Below are 16,555 nucleotides of genomic sequence, written 5' to 3' on the forward strand. Positions count from 1 at the left end.
TGTCTTTAATGTGCTGTACAATGTGAAGTAAAGGTGTAACTAGTACTCAAAAAGTACTTTATACTTTGTGTTTCTTTGTGGGTACAAACTGTTTAAATATTTACTTAGTATATACTAAGTTGATTTTCTGTATATAAAGATAATTGAAAATGAATCTTGAAAATCAGGCTTTGAAGGAACCATCTTCTGACCTGAGCCCTGGTGTCTCACTTTTCCAACCTGGCATAACTCCTAGTGACTGCCCCCCACCTTGCTATGGTGGTTGCTGATTGGTTACAGCATTTGTTACATCATAGATGGCCATTGGATTTTCAAACTGTCCAATCAGGTGCACTAGGGGTGAGGGGAACAACAAGTAGCCATGTGAGATCTTCATGTAACAGTCATATCCAGGCTCTAGTCCCCTGTTCTGTGAAGAGGAATCTATGAAATGGTGAGTATGTGGGAATGGGTTCCAGAGATGGGGTTTGTGGAGCTAGTGGAACCTGTCAAGTTCCTTCTGTAGCTATTTTTTAAAAGTTCATATGAGAAAAATGAAAATGTATTTTGTGCATTTACTGAGATTAATCGTGTTTTGTTGTTTATTATTGTTATATTTATATTAATTGATTTACATATGTGTTATCCTTGCACTTCCGGAAATTTGGCTTGAAGATCTTGTTGAATGTACTGTTGAAGTTAGTTTATTTAGACTTTGTCAAAAACGTTCCATCTGTGTCTGTCAGGGATGCTGTCCTGTAGCTTTCTTCTGTTATGAATTCCAGCACAGCAAGTGGGGGCTTAACTTGCTACGCAAGAACATCATCACTGTTGCTTGGTTTTTGAATCAGAAGAGCTGGTCATATAAAATGAACTTGGAATTATGTGTTCCTCTTCATCTTTCAGAAGAATTATAGAATTGCTGCAATTTCTTATTTATGTATTTTATAGAATCCAGTAGATAAGTGTATATGTTCTAAATTTAATTGGATGCATTTTATTATTTGTGTAATCTCTTTGCTGGTTAGTGTCCTGTCCATATTTTCTATTTGTTCCCAACTCAATTTTACTAGGTTGCATACTCCTAAGGAATCCTCCATTTCCTCTGTGTATTCATAGTATTCTCATGATCTTTTGTATTCCTGTGGCATAAGTTATATTGTCTCCTTTCTCACTTATTTTTTTTCAGTCTTTACACTTTTTCCCTTTGGTATTCTGAATTAGGGATCATTAACTATCATTTTGAAAGAAAAACTTCAGGGCAGGTATTTTGTTTAGCAATTAAGATGCCATTTAAGATGTCTTCATCCCATGTTGGAGTGTTTGGATTTGAGTCCTGTCTATATTCCTGATTCCAGCTTCTGGCTAATTTCACAGTGGGGAACAGCAGGTGATGGATCAATTACTTGGGTCCCTACTACCCATGTGGAAGGCCTAGATGAGTTCCTCACTCTGGTTTTGACCTGGATCAGCCCTGGTTTTTTATGGACATTTAAGTAATAAATCACAATTGGATGATATCTCTATATCACTCTCTGAGAGAGAGATGTATGTGTATCATATATGAATACATATATATGTGTACATATATATGCCTTTTAAATAAATATTTTTAAAACAAAAAAAGAAAAGAAAATGAATCTTGGTGAAGAATGGGATGGGAGAGGGAGTGGGAGATGGAATTGTTGTGGGTGGTTATAAGGGGAAAAAGCTGCTATAATCCAAAAGTTGTACTTTGGAAATTTATATTTATTAAATGAAAGTTAAATAATAATAATAAATTTGAGCACATTACCAAGTTGGGCCAAATTGGGGTCCATATAAGACTTTGGATACAGGAACCTTGGCTGGGGTTGCCAAGCTGAAAGAATTTGCATTTTCAACAAATTGTTCTTGCATAGCTACCCTTAGACACGCCTCTGGACAACAGACATAAGCCACACATAGGAAAACAAATGAGAAGGAGGGAAAGGAACAGGTTGTTGGAGCATCTGGATTCAACCATAACTACAGTTAGATCAACATCTAGACTTTGTAGTTACATCTTCTTTTGGTTTAAGACAGTGTGAGTTCAGATTTCTACCACTTGCAGCCGAGAGTCTGAACTAATGCCCACCCACACCTCCTTGTCCTGGCTGCCTGACTCCCAGCCATGGTCAGAACTCAAAGTCAGCTCCAGCTGTCTTTAGGCCCATCCAAATCCCTTCCTACCCTTTCTACTCAATCTGGTGTGACTTTCCAACTTAGACTGATCCCAACGTTTTGGAGTAAGCTACCTTTCAACTATAACTTAGACTGATCTTTTTTTCCTTTGAGAAGAAAAGGAAACCTAGTCAATACTAATTTCCTCAAATAAACACCTGCTAAACACATCACTAGAATCACAGGCATGGAGTTGGAGAAATATGGCCAGCACACCTATTCTTACTTCATTTCCATGGTAGGAATGCTGTCCTGATGAAGAATCAATTAGCATCTTATTAAATATTTCCGGAGACAGCAAGCTTACTACCTCAAACATCATTCCATTGATAGATAGCTCTACATATGAGGTGTGCCATTATTATACCCAATAAATATTTCTCACTCTGAACTTTTCATTATTCTATGTTATCTCTGATAAACAGAGTAACAAGAGAAAGAGTACTTCCTTACCTATTTGTCAAACTTCAAATGTTTGGAAACAATTTTTTTTAATGTTGACTTTTAGTGTATCATTTTCTACAGCTATTGGGATATTTCTTAAAATATACAACTTCCAGATTCTTTAACATCTGACTCTTCTTATTTAGGTGTACTCTGCTTTGTCAATATTTTAAAATACGTTACCCCTCCCATTCACCCACACCTAAACTCATCTTTGCAGTGGTCTGAAAAGCTCAGAAAACTTTGGGAAAGTTGCTTCCACAGGGCTGTACATTGTATTTAATATGAAAAATCCTATAATTTCATTGGAACTTTTTCTTTTCACAAATACATGAAAAAATAATGAATAAGGTAGCTTCAAAGATGGCAGAGGAGGGAGGGAGCTTACTGCTCTAGTCTAGGAGAAGATAGTTTTTAAAAAGTGGAGAGTGCAGCTTAGGGAAGAGTTAGGGAGAAAATAGTAGAGGAAATTCTATGCAAATTAGAAGGATTCAGTGGACCTACATGGAGGGCGTGGACACCCAGAATTCAGGACCCCAGCAGCTGAGAGCATCTGCAACAGCGTTGGAAAGTGAGGTGAGACCAGACTGCAGCAGCCCAAGCCACTGCTGATAAAGCTGCAGGAAGAGCCTAGAGGAAACCCAGCTTGGAGCCCTGTCAGGGATAGTATATCTGCCAAACTAGAGGAGAAAAAAAAAGTAGGGGTATGTTTCTCCCAGATCACCCCACAATGGCATTCTATAGCAAGCCAATAGAGCAGGCACCATTTTGGAAATACGTTACAGCTGCGCCACTGGTGTGTGCACCCAGCAACCAGCTGAGTAGAGGCTCCTGACTCTGGTGGGGAGAACTAACAGGGGACTGGGAGCTTGTTACTGTGGGAGGGCTCATGGTGTGGTTGGGGCTTTGGGCAGTCACTGTGGGAGATTCACCAAGCTCAGGGCTCCGTGGGTACCTGGTGAGGGACATTTCTGGGGAATCTGAGCCTACACTGAGGACTGAACAGATCCTTTGTGTGGTCCTTGTGGCAGAGCAGATGAATATTACACCCACTGGGGCTAGTGCTCAGGCACTGGTCTCCTTTGAAGAGAGGAGCTCAACAGAATAGAATAAACCTCACATCTGATTTTTAAAAAAATAAGCGGATTTACCAAGCCAAAACTGGGTGTGTCACCTTAGGCACACACTTCACCCTGGAGAACTACACAGAGCTCCCTGGCCACATCCACCAAATGCATCTAGTTGTTCACTGAAAGCAAACACTCCACTAACCTACAGCGGCATAGTACAAAGATAAAAGCCACTACAGTGAAAAAGAAGAAGAAGAAGAAACCAACAAGTATCTCCACAAATAAGAAAAAAAATGCACCAATTCAAGAAACAAAAATAAAGACAGGGGCCAGTGCTGTGGTGTAGTAGGTTAATCCTCTGCATTAAATGCTGGCATCCCAAATGGGTACCAGTTCTAGGCCCAGCTTCTCCTCTTCTGATCCAGCTCTCTGCTATGGCCTGGGAAAACAGTAGAAGATGACCCAGGCACTTGGGCACCTGCACACATGTGGGATACCTGGAATAAGCTCCTGGGCTCCTGGTTTTAGAACAGCCCGGCACCAGCCATTGCAGCCATTTGAGGAGTGAACCAGTAGATGGAAGATCTTTCCCTCTGTCTCTCCCCCGTCACTGTCTGTAACTATACCTCTCAAATAAATAAAATCTTTTAAAAAATAATAAGGAAGACAACATGATGCTCTCAAAAGAACACAACACTTCAATACTAGATTGTGAAGATGAGATTGAGGAAGTGCCAGAAGTAGAATTCAAAAAATTGATCATATGATTACATAGAAGTAATCAGAACCAAATGCACAAAACACTGAAATGCATACAGGACATGAAAGAAAATTTCTACCACAAAATTGAGATCTTAAAGAGAAATCAAAATGAAATGAAGAATCAATGCAACAAATTAAAAATTCAGTAGAAAGCCTTAAAAACAGAATCAGTTAAGCAGAAGAAAGAAAACCCAATTAGAAGACAAAGCACAGGAAATTATACAGTCAGAGCAAAAATAAGAAGAAGAAATTAGGAAAAAAAAACACTGCTGATAATCTACAGGATACTATTAAACCACCCACCACAGGGATTCTAGGAGTTCCTGGAGGCATGGAAAGAGAAGGATTAGAAAGCCTTTTTAGTGAAATAAATTCCCCTAATTTGGAGAAAGAAAAGGATATCCAAGTACAGGAAGCACATAGAACTCTTAATAGACATGACCAGAAAAGATCTTCACCAGGACACATTGTAATCAAACTCACTATAGTAAAACATGAAGAAAAGATTCTAAAATGCGCATGAAAGAAATGCCAGATTACTTTCAGAGGACATCCAATTAGACTCACAGTGGACTTCTCATCAGGAACCCTAGGCTAGTGGACAATGGTGAGATACATTCCAAGCCTTAGGAAAATAACTGTCAACCCAGAATACTATTCCCTGCAAAAACTCTCATTAATGAATTAAGGTGAACTAAAGACTTTCCATAACAAACAGAAATTGAAATAATTTATCACCTCCCATCTAGCCCTGAAAAACATGCTTAAGGATGTGTGTACAGAGACACAGAAACATGGTCATCACTACAAAAGAAACTAAAGGAAGAAAATCTCCCAGTAAAAGTACAAAGGAAATCCAAAGTAAACAATAGGAATATTTTTGGAAAAATTGCAGGGAAAAGTCATTGCATATCAATAGTCACCTTAATGTAAATGGTCTGATATCTTCAGTTAAAAGACAAACTGGCTGAATGCATTAAGAAACAAAAATCATTTATTTGCTGCCTACAAGAAACACATGACACCAACAAAGATGCATGCAGATTCAAAGTAAGTGAAAGGATAGAAAAAGATATTCCATGCTAACAGAAGCCAGAAAATAGCTGGTGTATCCATCCTAATATCAGACAAATAGACTTTAACACAAAAATTGTTAAGAGACAAAGAAGGGCACTAAGTAGTGATTAAGTGATCAGTACAACAGGGAAATGTCACTATTATAAAAGGGTATGTGCATCTAATTACAGGGTATTCGGCTATTGAAAAGAAATGCTAAGGGATCTAAAAGGACATATAGACTCAAAGAAAATAATAATGGGGAACTTCAATACCCTACTTTCAGCAATGGACAGATCAACCAGGAGGAAATCAGCAAGGAAACAATGGATTTAATCAACACTATAGACCAAATAGATCTAACAGATATCTACAGAACTTTTCATCCTACAGATGTAGAATATACATTCTTCTCTCCAGTGCATAGACCTTTCTCTAGGATTAACCACATGCCAGGCCATAAAGCAAGTATCAGCAAATTCCTAAAAATTAAAATCATACCATGCATCTTTTTAGACCACAATGGAATGAAGCTAGAAAGAAGCAATTCAGGAATCTCTAGAACATATTCAAACACATGGAGACTGAACAACATGCTCCTGAATGAACAGTGGGTCTTAGAAGAAATCAAAAGAGAAATCAAAAACTTTCTGGAAGTAAATGAGAATACAACATATCAAAACTTATGGGATACAGCAAAAGCAGTGTTAAGAGGAAGGTTTATAGCAATTGGTGCCTACATCAAGAAATTGGAAAGGCACCAAATAAATGAGCTATCAATGCATATCAAGGATCTAAAAAAACTACAGCAAAAAAAAAACCCAAAACTAGTAAAAGAAAAGAAATTTTAAAATTAGAGAAGAAATCAACAGAATTGAATCCAAAAAAAAATTACAAAAGATCAGCAAAACAAAGAGCTGGTTTTTGAAAAAATAAATAAATAAAATTGACACACTGTTGGCCCAACTAACCAAAAAAAGGAGAGAGAAGACCCGAATCAATAAAATTAGACATGAAAAAGGAAGTGTAACAACAGATACCACAGAAATAAAAAGAATCATCAGAAATTACTACAAAGAGATGCATGCAAACAAACTGGGAAACCTAGAAGAAATGGATAGATCCTGAACACATACAACCTACCTAATTGAGCCATGAAGACATAGAAAACCTAAAAAGACTGGTGACCAACATGGAAATTGAACCAGTAGTAAAGACCCTCCCAACAAAGAAAAGCCCAGGACCAGATGGATTTACTGCTGAATTCTACCACACATTTAAGGAACTAACTGTAATTCTTCTCAAGCTATTCAAAACAATTGAGAGGGAGGGAATCTTCCCAAATTCTTTTATGAAGCCAGCATCACCTTAATTCCTAAACCTGAAAAAGATACAACAGGGAAAGAGAACTACAGACCAATTTTCCTGAAGAATGCAGATGCAAAAATCCTCAATAAAATTCTAGCCAATTGAATCCAACAACGTATCAGAAAGATCATTCACCTGGACCAAGTGGGATTTATCCTTGGTATGCAAGGATGGTTCAACATTTGCCATTCAATCATTGTGATACATCACATTAACAGACTGAAGAACAAAAATGATATGATTATCTCAATAGATGCAGAGAAAGCGTTTGATAAAATACAACACGCTTTCATGATCAAAATTCTAAGAAAATTGGGTATAGAAGGAACATTCCTCAACACAATCAAGACAATTTATGACAAACCATAGTCAGCGTCCTATTGAATGAGAAAACGTTGGAATCATTCCCACTGAGATCTGGAACCAGAAAAGGGTGCTCACCCTCACCACTGCTATTCAATATAGTACTGGAATTTTTAGCCAGAGCCATTAGGCAAGAAAAAGAAATTAAAGGAATAGAAATTGGGAAGGAGGAAGTCAAATTAACCCTCTTTGCAAATGACATGATTCGATATATAGGGGATCCAAAAGACTCCATCTAGACACTATTGGAACTCATAGAAGAGTTTGGTAAAGTTGCAGATTAAAAGTCAATACACAAAAATCAACAGCCTATGTATATACAGACAATGTCACAGCTGATAAAGAACTTCTAAGATCAATCTCATTCACAATATCTACAAAAAAATCAAATACCTTGTAATAAATTTAACCAAGGATGTCAAAGATCACTATGATGAAATTTACAAAACATTAAAGAAAGAAATAGAAGAAGATAGAAAAAATGGAAAAACCTTCCATGTTCATGGATTGGAAGGATCAATAACATTAAAATATCCATTCTTCCAATATCAATTTAGAAATTCAATGCAATACCAATCAAAATACCAAGGACATTCTTCTCAAATCTGGAAAAATTGATGCTGAAATTCATATGGAAATACAGGAGACCCTAAATAGCCAAAGCAATCTTATACAATAAAAACATAGCCAGAGGCATCAGAATACCAGTTCCAAGACATACTACAACAATGTTATCATCAAAACAGCCTGGTTCTGGTACAGAAAAGGCTGAACAGATCAAGGAACAGAATAGAAGCACCAGAGGTCAATCCAGGGTGGGAGGGAGGTTATGGGGGGGAAGCTGCTGTAATCCAAAAGTTGTACTTTGGAAATTTATATTTATTAAATAAAAGTTAAAAAAAATTAAAAAGGCAAACATGCCTTCCTCTAGTTAAAAAAAAATTGGTGCTGAAAAAACTGGATTTCCACACACATAAGTATGAAGCAGGATCCCTACACCTTACACAAAAATCCATTCAAAATGGATTAAAGACCTAAATATATGACCTGATGCCATCAAATTATTAGAGAACATGTGGGAAACCGTGTAAGATAAAGGCACAGGCAAAGAGTTCTTGGAAAAAAACCTAGAGGCACAGGCAGTCAAAGCCAAAATAACAAGTGGGATTACATCAAATTGAGAAGCTTCTGTACCGCAAAAGAAACACTCAGAAAAGGGAAGAAGCAATCAACAGAATGGGAGAAATTATTTGCAAACTATGCAACTGATAAAGGATTATGACCAGAAACTACAAAGAGATGAAGAAACTCCACAACAACAAAACAAACAACCCAGTTAAGAAATGGGAAAAGGACTTAAACAGATGTTTTTCAAAAGGGGAAATCCAAATGGCCAACAGACACATGAAAAAATGTTCAGGATAACTAGCTGTCGGGGAAATGCAAATCAAAACCACAATGAGATTTCACCTCACCCCTGTTAGAATGACTTTCATGCAGAAATAAACAAGCAACAAATTCTGGCAAGGATGTGGGGGGAAAGGGACACTAACCCACTGTTGGTTGGAAGGTAAACTGGTAAAACCACTATGGAAGAGAGTATAGAGATTCCTCAGGACTCTCAATATAGACCTACCATATGACCCAGTCATCCCACTCCTGGTAATTTACACAAGGAAAATGAAATCAGTAAACAAAAGAGTTATCTGCACCTCTATATTTATTGCAGCTCAATTCACAATAGCTAAGACATGGAATCCACTGAAATGTCAGTCAACTGAAGACTGGATAAAGAAATAATGGGATATGTGCACTATGGAATACTATGCAGTGAAGAAAAAAAGAAATCCAACCATTTGCAATAGAATGGATGGATCTGGAAAACATCATACTTAGTGAAATAAGCCAGTCCCAAAGAAACAAAAACCATATGTTCTCCCTGATCTGTGATAACTAATAGAGCACCTAAAAGGAAATCTATAGAAGTAAAACTGACACTTTGAGAAGGGATGACTTGAGTAGCCCTCGTCTTGACTGTCGGGGAACTTTTTTCCTTCATAATATTTGTTGAACTCTTTACTTAACATAGAGTTAATCATATGTATATAAATTCAATTGAAAATAGATCTTAGTTTAAAAAATAAGAGTGGGAATAAGAGCTGGAGGAGGAAGTTTGTAACTGTGAAGCTGTATAGTTCTGCATGCATTCCTACAGGCTTACTTCTAAGGGTAAAAAAAAAACTTCCCATGGGGCCCCAAATCCCATTAAACTGGGTTGTAAAAACGTGCTCTTAAGTGTTAAAGTGACCATATTAAGTGTTAAAATGAACATTTAGATAGGATTACGTGTTAAAGGAATCATATAAATAAGATCAAATATCTGGTAATAACAATAGATAAAATTATAAAGGAGAAAATGTTTCAACATGGAAAGAGTCCACATAGCAGACTCATAGAATGACAATCGCTTTAAATAGCACTCTGAATTCAGAATGCCCTCAAGGCATTATGGTCTGGCTGAAAAGCCCATGAGAACATTTCAGGTACAGAAAGCTGAGACACTGTGGCAAAAAAAAAAAAAATTCAACATGAAAGATCTCTGTGAGACACCAGCAGAAAGAAGTGGCATACAGGGGATTCCAATTCAATCCCATCAAGGTGTCATGTATCAATGCCGTCCCACCAGTCCAAGTGATCAATTTCTGTTCACAATTGATCATAATGATAGAACTAAGAGTCAAAGAGATCACATAAACAAGACTAGTGTCTGCAAATACTAGCTGATAGAATAAAAAAGGGAGAGAATGATCCAACATGGGAAGCGAGATACACAGCAGACCCATAGAATGGCAGATGTCCTAAACAGCACTCTGGCCTCAGAATCAGCTCTTAAGGCAATCAGATCCACTGAAAAGCCCATAAGAGTATTTCAGGCATGGAAAGCCAAGACACTCTGGGGGAAAAAAAACAACCAAACAAACAACTAAATGAAAGATCTTTGCAAGTGAGATCCCAGTGGAAAGAACAGGTCATCAAAGAAGGAGGTACCTTTCTCTGAAGGGAGGAGAGAACTTCCACTTTGACTATGACCTTGTCTAAATATGATCAGAGTCAGTGAACTCAAAAGGCCTCCATAGCCTTGGCAACTCATGACAAGAGCCTAAGGTGATTACTGACACCATAAACAAGAGTGTCAATTTGTTAAGTCAACAACAGGAGTCACTGTGCACTTACTCCTCATGTAGGATCTCTGTCCTTAATGTGCTGTACATCGTGATTTAATGCTATAACTAGTACTCAAACAGTATTTTTCACTTTGTGTTTCAGTGTGGATGCAAACTGTTGAAATCTTTACTTAATGTATGCTAAATTGATCTTCTGTATATAAAGATAATTGAAAATGAATCTTGATGTGAATGGAAGGGGAGAGGGAATAGGAGGGGGAGGGTTGCGGGTGGGAGGGAAGCTATTGGGGGGGAAGCCATTGTAATCCATATTCTGTACTTTGGAAATTTATATTCATTAAATAAAAGTTAAAAAAATGAAATCATAAAAAAGTGGCCGTAAAAGAGCATGTACTTTTCTCTGAATAGAGAAGAGAACTTCCACTTTGCTTATGTCCTTGTCTAAATACTGATGGAGTTTGTGGATTCAAAAGGCTTCCACTTCCTAGCAGCTCATGTCAAGAGCCTTGGTTGGTCACTGGCATCATACATAAGAGTGTTAATTGTTAAATTAACAACAAGAGTCACTGTGAACTAACTTCCCATGCAAGACTTCTGTCCTTAATGAGTTGTATTATGAGAGTTAACTGTAAAACTTGTTCTCAGGTCTCTGTGTGTGAGCACGTGCAAACTGTTGAAATCTTTACTTAGTATAGAGTTGTTATTCTGTGTACAGTTAATTGAAAATGAAACTTAATGGAGAATAGGACTGGGAAGGAGAGGGAGGAGGAGGAGGGGTAGGAGTCTGGGGGGGAAGGCAGCTATTGTGAGAAGAATAATTATATTCCTAAAGTCATACTTATAAAATTTTATTCATCAAATAAAAAGTTTATTTGGGAAAATAAATAAATAAAACATTAAGTTGAAAAAACATGAAATGCTTTGATGGACAATTTTAGTACTATTCTTGACACATGAGAAACTTCCAGAATGATTGTGACATTCAACATCTTCATGATCAGAAACCTTCAGAATTATTTTTTAAGAACAATTGATGACCTTGCTTTAACATTCCTATCTTGGTTAATGGGTACCTTGCGTCTCTTTTTTAACCCCAGTGCCAACGTAAGACCCTAGCTGATTGTTCATCATCAGTACCCAAAACAGTCTCCTGCACATGCTAGGGACTCAATTAGGGATGATGAACTAAATGAATATAAATGCAGGAACATCCACCCATTATTTTTACTTAATTTTTGAATTCTAGCCTTGAGATTTAGTTAGTTGAGGTCATTTGCAGTCTGAACTCAGTATTATACTTCTTAATTCATGTTCCCTCTAAATTTAATAAGTCTGCTTTTTTCAGCTTCACCTAAGACACTGATGAAAACACTAGACAGGCTGGAGCCAAAGTTAGAGCCCTTCAGTTTAATATTGAGCGAGAGACACCCAATCAAGAAGGCACCAAGTCATTCTCCAACCTCTGGGGCTGACGTGGAAAGCCCACTTGGATTTCATCATCACACTCTTGGGAGGCTTTTAAATTGCTGTGTTGAATTCAGAACAGTACTTAGTGGCTCAAGCCTTAAGAAATTGACTAGTTCTAAGTGAAAAATGGTTCATTATCAGCAATTTCATGTGACCCAACCTAATTAAAAACACTCCCTAAGAGCCAGCCAAACTTTTGTTAATTCACTGGGACTATCTTTAGAGATCTACACTAGTTCTCTTCTGCCATGTACAGGACGTATGATCTCCCCACCTCTGAAAATCAAGGTATGCCCATGTTGTCTCCAACTAATAGAACTTGCCTATGCAGATTCCTTCTTCACATAAGTCGCAATTTTCTTAAACCTAAAGACCAAGACTCCTTCCATTTAACCTGAGACGTAGTCTGCTAGCAGTGCTTATGTGTGTCTTGTCCTACACTAAACTGTGTCTTATCATTCATAGCCTGAAGACTAGTTTCCTCACAGAGTATTTTTTAATTTATAAATTGATTTATCTTATTTATACCAAATAAGGGGGAGAGGATGGAAGGAGGTGGAGAGGTAAAGAGAGGAAGAGAGAGGGAGAGGAAGGGAGAGAGGGGGAGAAGGATAGGGGGAAAGGGAGAAAGGGAGAGAAGGAGAGAAGGAGAGAGGGAGAGAGGGAGAGAGGAGAGAGAGAATCTCCCATTCACTGGTTCACTCCTCAAATGCCTGCAGCAGCTGGGGCTAAGCCAGGCCAAAACCAGAAATTCAGTATGATTCCACTACATGGGTAGCAGGGACCCATGAGTCATCATCTGCTGCCTCTGAGAACGTACATTAGCAGGAATCTGGAATCAGGAGCAGAATTACAACTTAAATCCAGACCCTGATATGGGATGGGGACATCAAAACTGGCAGCTTAACAGCTGCACCAGACACCCTCCCCCATTCCAAAGACTCATCCACACATGAGTTCTCAAGATAAAGCCCTATTCCTCCTGAAGCTTGGTAAATGCCATGCAGAGTGTCTCCTTATATGTGAACAGTAAGGCATGTCTAAAAGTAAATAGCAAGGTGATAATTCACACTAATATGCAATACCTTCCTTTATCACAACAGAGTCAAGTGACCACACAAATAATAATATGAATAAACCAAAAAAGATGAGATTGTATAAGGCAGGTTGATATGTGACTTTTTTTTTTTTTGACAGGCAGAGTGGACAGTGAGAGAGAGACAGAGAGAAAGGTCTTCCTTTGCCGTTGGTTCACCCACCAATGGCCGCCGCGGCCAGTGCGCTGCGGCTGGCACACCGCGCTGATCCAAAGGCAGGAGCCAGGTGCTTCTCCTGGTCTCCCATGGGGTGCAGGGCCCAAGCACTTGGGCCATCCTCCACTGCACTCCCTGGCCACAGCAGAGAGCTGGCCTGGAAGAGGGGCAACCGGGACAGAATTCGGCGTCCCGACCGGGACTAGAACCCGGTGTGCCGGCGCTGCAAGGCGGAGGATTAGCCTAGTGAGCCGCGGCGCCAGCCACGATATGTGACTTTCAATTAACCTTAAAGGGCCAGTGGAAAATATTACTGAAGTAAGTTAAAAACTGTGAATATGTGAATTTGAAATAAATGCACTAAAAAGGAATATTTTAGAAGTTATACTATGTATTATAGGAAAGATTCATAGAGACATTTACCTGGAGAATATTAGGAGAAAAATACAGTGTAGAAGATTATCTCTGGATGGTCTTTCTTTAAAGATTTATTTATTTATTTGAAAGTTACACAGAGAGAGGAGAGGCTGGGGGAGGTGGTGTCTTCCATCCACTGGTTCACTCCCCAACTGGCCGCAATGGCTGGAGCTGCACCAATCTGAAGCCAGGAGCCAGGAGCTTCTACTGAGTCTCCCACATGGGTGCAGGGGCCCAAGGACTTGGGCCATCTTCTACTGCTTTCCCAGGCCATAGCAGAGAGCTGGATAGGAAGTGGAGCAGCCAGGTCTCAAACCAGCGCCCATATGGGATGCCAGCACTTCAGGCTGGGGCGTTAACCTGCTGCACCACAGTGCCAGCCCCTGAATGGTTATCATTTTTAAAAACTATGTTATCTCAAAGAAGCTGGAATTTCCACCTGACTGCCCAATGTTTCACTGATGACTATGACTCTCTGCGGGAGTAGGGGAGGAAAAGGAAGCAAAGCGGCTGCCCTGTTCCAAGCCTGGCAGTGGCATACAGCCCAGTCAGCTCCAAAGGCTGAAGTAAAAGTCAGTAGGTGAGTTGTGGAAGTCCCTCTTGTCTAAAACTCTAAGTGGTGGGGTGCGAAGCAATTTCTTACTACCCTGATGTGGTAGGATGGCTGTTCACAGCCTGGCAGCTGGTTGTTCCACTCAGCTAGCTGCAGCACTGTCTCTGTCTTCTCTCCTCTTATCCTATGGGGTCCTTGCTGTATTTTCACTTCTTCACCAAAATTTCCCTCAGTCAGGCCCATATAAACATGGTCCTTCCTTTGTTATTTTCATATCCCAGAGCAGCTGAAGTTCATGTAGCTATGCTGTATGGACAGATATCCATGATGAACATAGATGCAAAAATCCTCAACAAAATACTAGCTAATTGAATCCAACAATACATTAGAAAGACCATTCACCCAGACCAAGTGGAATTTATCCCTAGTAGCCGGGGATGGTTCAACATACACAAATCAATGTAATACATCACATCAAAAAATTAAGGAATAAAACCCATCTGATTATCTCAATACATGCAGAGGAGCACTGGTAAAATACAACAGCTTATCATGATAAAAGCCTTAAGCAAATTGGGTATAGAAGCAACATTCTTAGCACAATCAAGGCAATATATGACAAGCAGCTACCATCATATTGAATGTCAAAAATTGAGAGCATTTCCACTAAGATACAGAATCAAACAAGGTTGTCCACTCTCACCATTGCTATTCAATAAACTTCTAGAAGTTTTAGCCATGGCCTTTAGGTAAGAAAAAGAAATCAAAGGGATACAAATTGAAGAAGAGGAAGTCAAATTATCCCTGTTTGCAGATGCATATAGGGAAACCAAAAGACTCCATTAAGAAACTACTGGAACTAATAAGAGAATGAGAATGGCAAAGTTGCAGAATATAAAATTAACAATTAAAAATCAGTAGGCTTTGTATACACAGACAGTGCTAAGGCTGAGAAAGGACTTGTAAGATCAGTACCATTCACAATAGCTACAAAAATTTTAAATGACTTGGAATAAATTTAACCAATGGGGTAAAAAAATCTCTACAATGAACATAGCAAAACAAAACAAGAGAAAAAGAAGAAGATACAAAAACATGGAAGAATCTTCCATAATTGTGTATTGGAAGAATTAATATCATCAAAATGTTCATACTACCCAAAGCAATTTCAGATTCAATGTGATCTGAATCAAATTACCAATGACATTCTTCTCAGATCTGAAAAAAAAAAATGATGCTAAAATTCTGGAACATGAGAGACCCAGAATAGCTAAAAATAGATCTTAAGCAACAAAAACAAAACAAGAGACATTACAACACCACATTTTAAGACATATTACAGGGAAAAAAGCAGCACTTGAAAAGTCATTATGGCCGGCGCCATGGCTCAATAGGCTAATCCTCCACCTGTGGCACCAGCACACCGGGTTCTAGTCCCAGTGGGGGCGCTGGATTCTGTCCCGGTTGCCCCTCTTCCAGTCCAGCTCTCTACTATGGCACGGGAGTGCAGTGGAGGATGGCCCAAGTCCTTGGGCCCTGCACCCGCATGATCTGAAGCCAGGAGAAGCACCTGGCTCCTGGCTTCAGATCAGCGCGATACACCAGCTGCAGCACACTGGCTGAGGCAGCCATTGGAGGGTGAACCAACGGCAAAGGAAGACCTTTCTCTCTGTCTCTCTCTCTCACTGTCCACTCTGCCTGTCAAAAAAAAAAGTCATTGTACAAGAAGAAATCAGTACTCGCTAATTAGTTCCTTTAAATACGCAACCAAACCATAGGGTTATTTTCTAGATTTGTTTTTTTGTTTTCAATGGCTTTGAACAAATTCACAGCAAACTCAACCTCCACTGACCTCAGATAATTCAACAAGTTTCTGAGTTCTTTTTTTTATTTTTTTATTTTTAACTTTTATTTAATGAATATAAATTTCCAAAGTACAGCTTATGGATTACAATGGCTTCCCACCCCCATAACATCCCTCCCACCTGCAACCCTCCCCTTTCCCACTCCTTCTCCCCTTCCATTCACATCAAGATTCATTTTCAATTATCTTTATATACAGAAGATCAGTTTAGCATACATTAAGTAAAACTTTCAACAGTTTGCTCCCACACAGAAACATAAAGTGAAAAATACTGTTTGAGTACTAGTTATAGCATTAAATCTCAATGTACAGCACACTAAGGACAGAGATCCTACATGAGGAGTAAGTGCACAGTGACTCCTGTTGTTGACTTAACAAATTGACACTCTTGTTTATGGCATCAGTAATCACCCTAGGCTCTTGTCATGAGCTGCCAAGACTATGGAAGCCTTTTGAGTTCACTGACTCTGATCATATTTAGACAAGGTCATAGTCAAAGTGGAAGTTCTCTCCTCCCTTCAGAGAAAGGTACCTCCTTCTTTGATGACCTGTTCTTTCCACTGGGATCTCAC

General features: G+C 38.9%; 1 long non-coding RNA gene across 1 annotated transcript in view; it reads left to right on the top strand.

Annotated features, from left to right (window-relative positions):
* Positions 1–317: 317 nt before the first annotated feature.
* LOC127482887 (uncharacterized) overlaps positions 318–16,555 on the top strand; it is a 60,341-nt gene continuing 44,103 nt past the window's right edge. The window contains exon 1 of the long non-coding RNA XR_011388082.1: positions 318–433. This is a non-coding gene — a long non-coding RNA (uncharacterized lncRNA). The remainder of the gene's footprint in view (positions 434–16,555) is intronic.

This window comes from Oryctolagus cuniculus, chromosome 4 (assembly GCF_964237555.1).
Source record: "Oryctolagus cuniculus chromosome 4, mOryCun1.1, whole genome shotgun sequence".
NCBI classification, from domain to species: Eukaryota; Metazoa; Chordata; class Mammalia; order Lagomorpha; family Leporidae; genus Oryctolagus; species Oryctolagus cuniculus.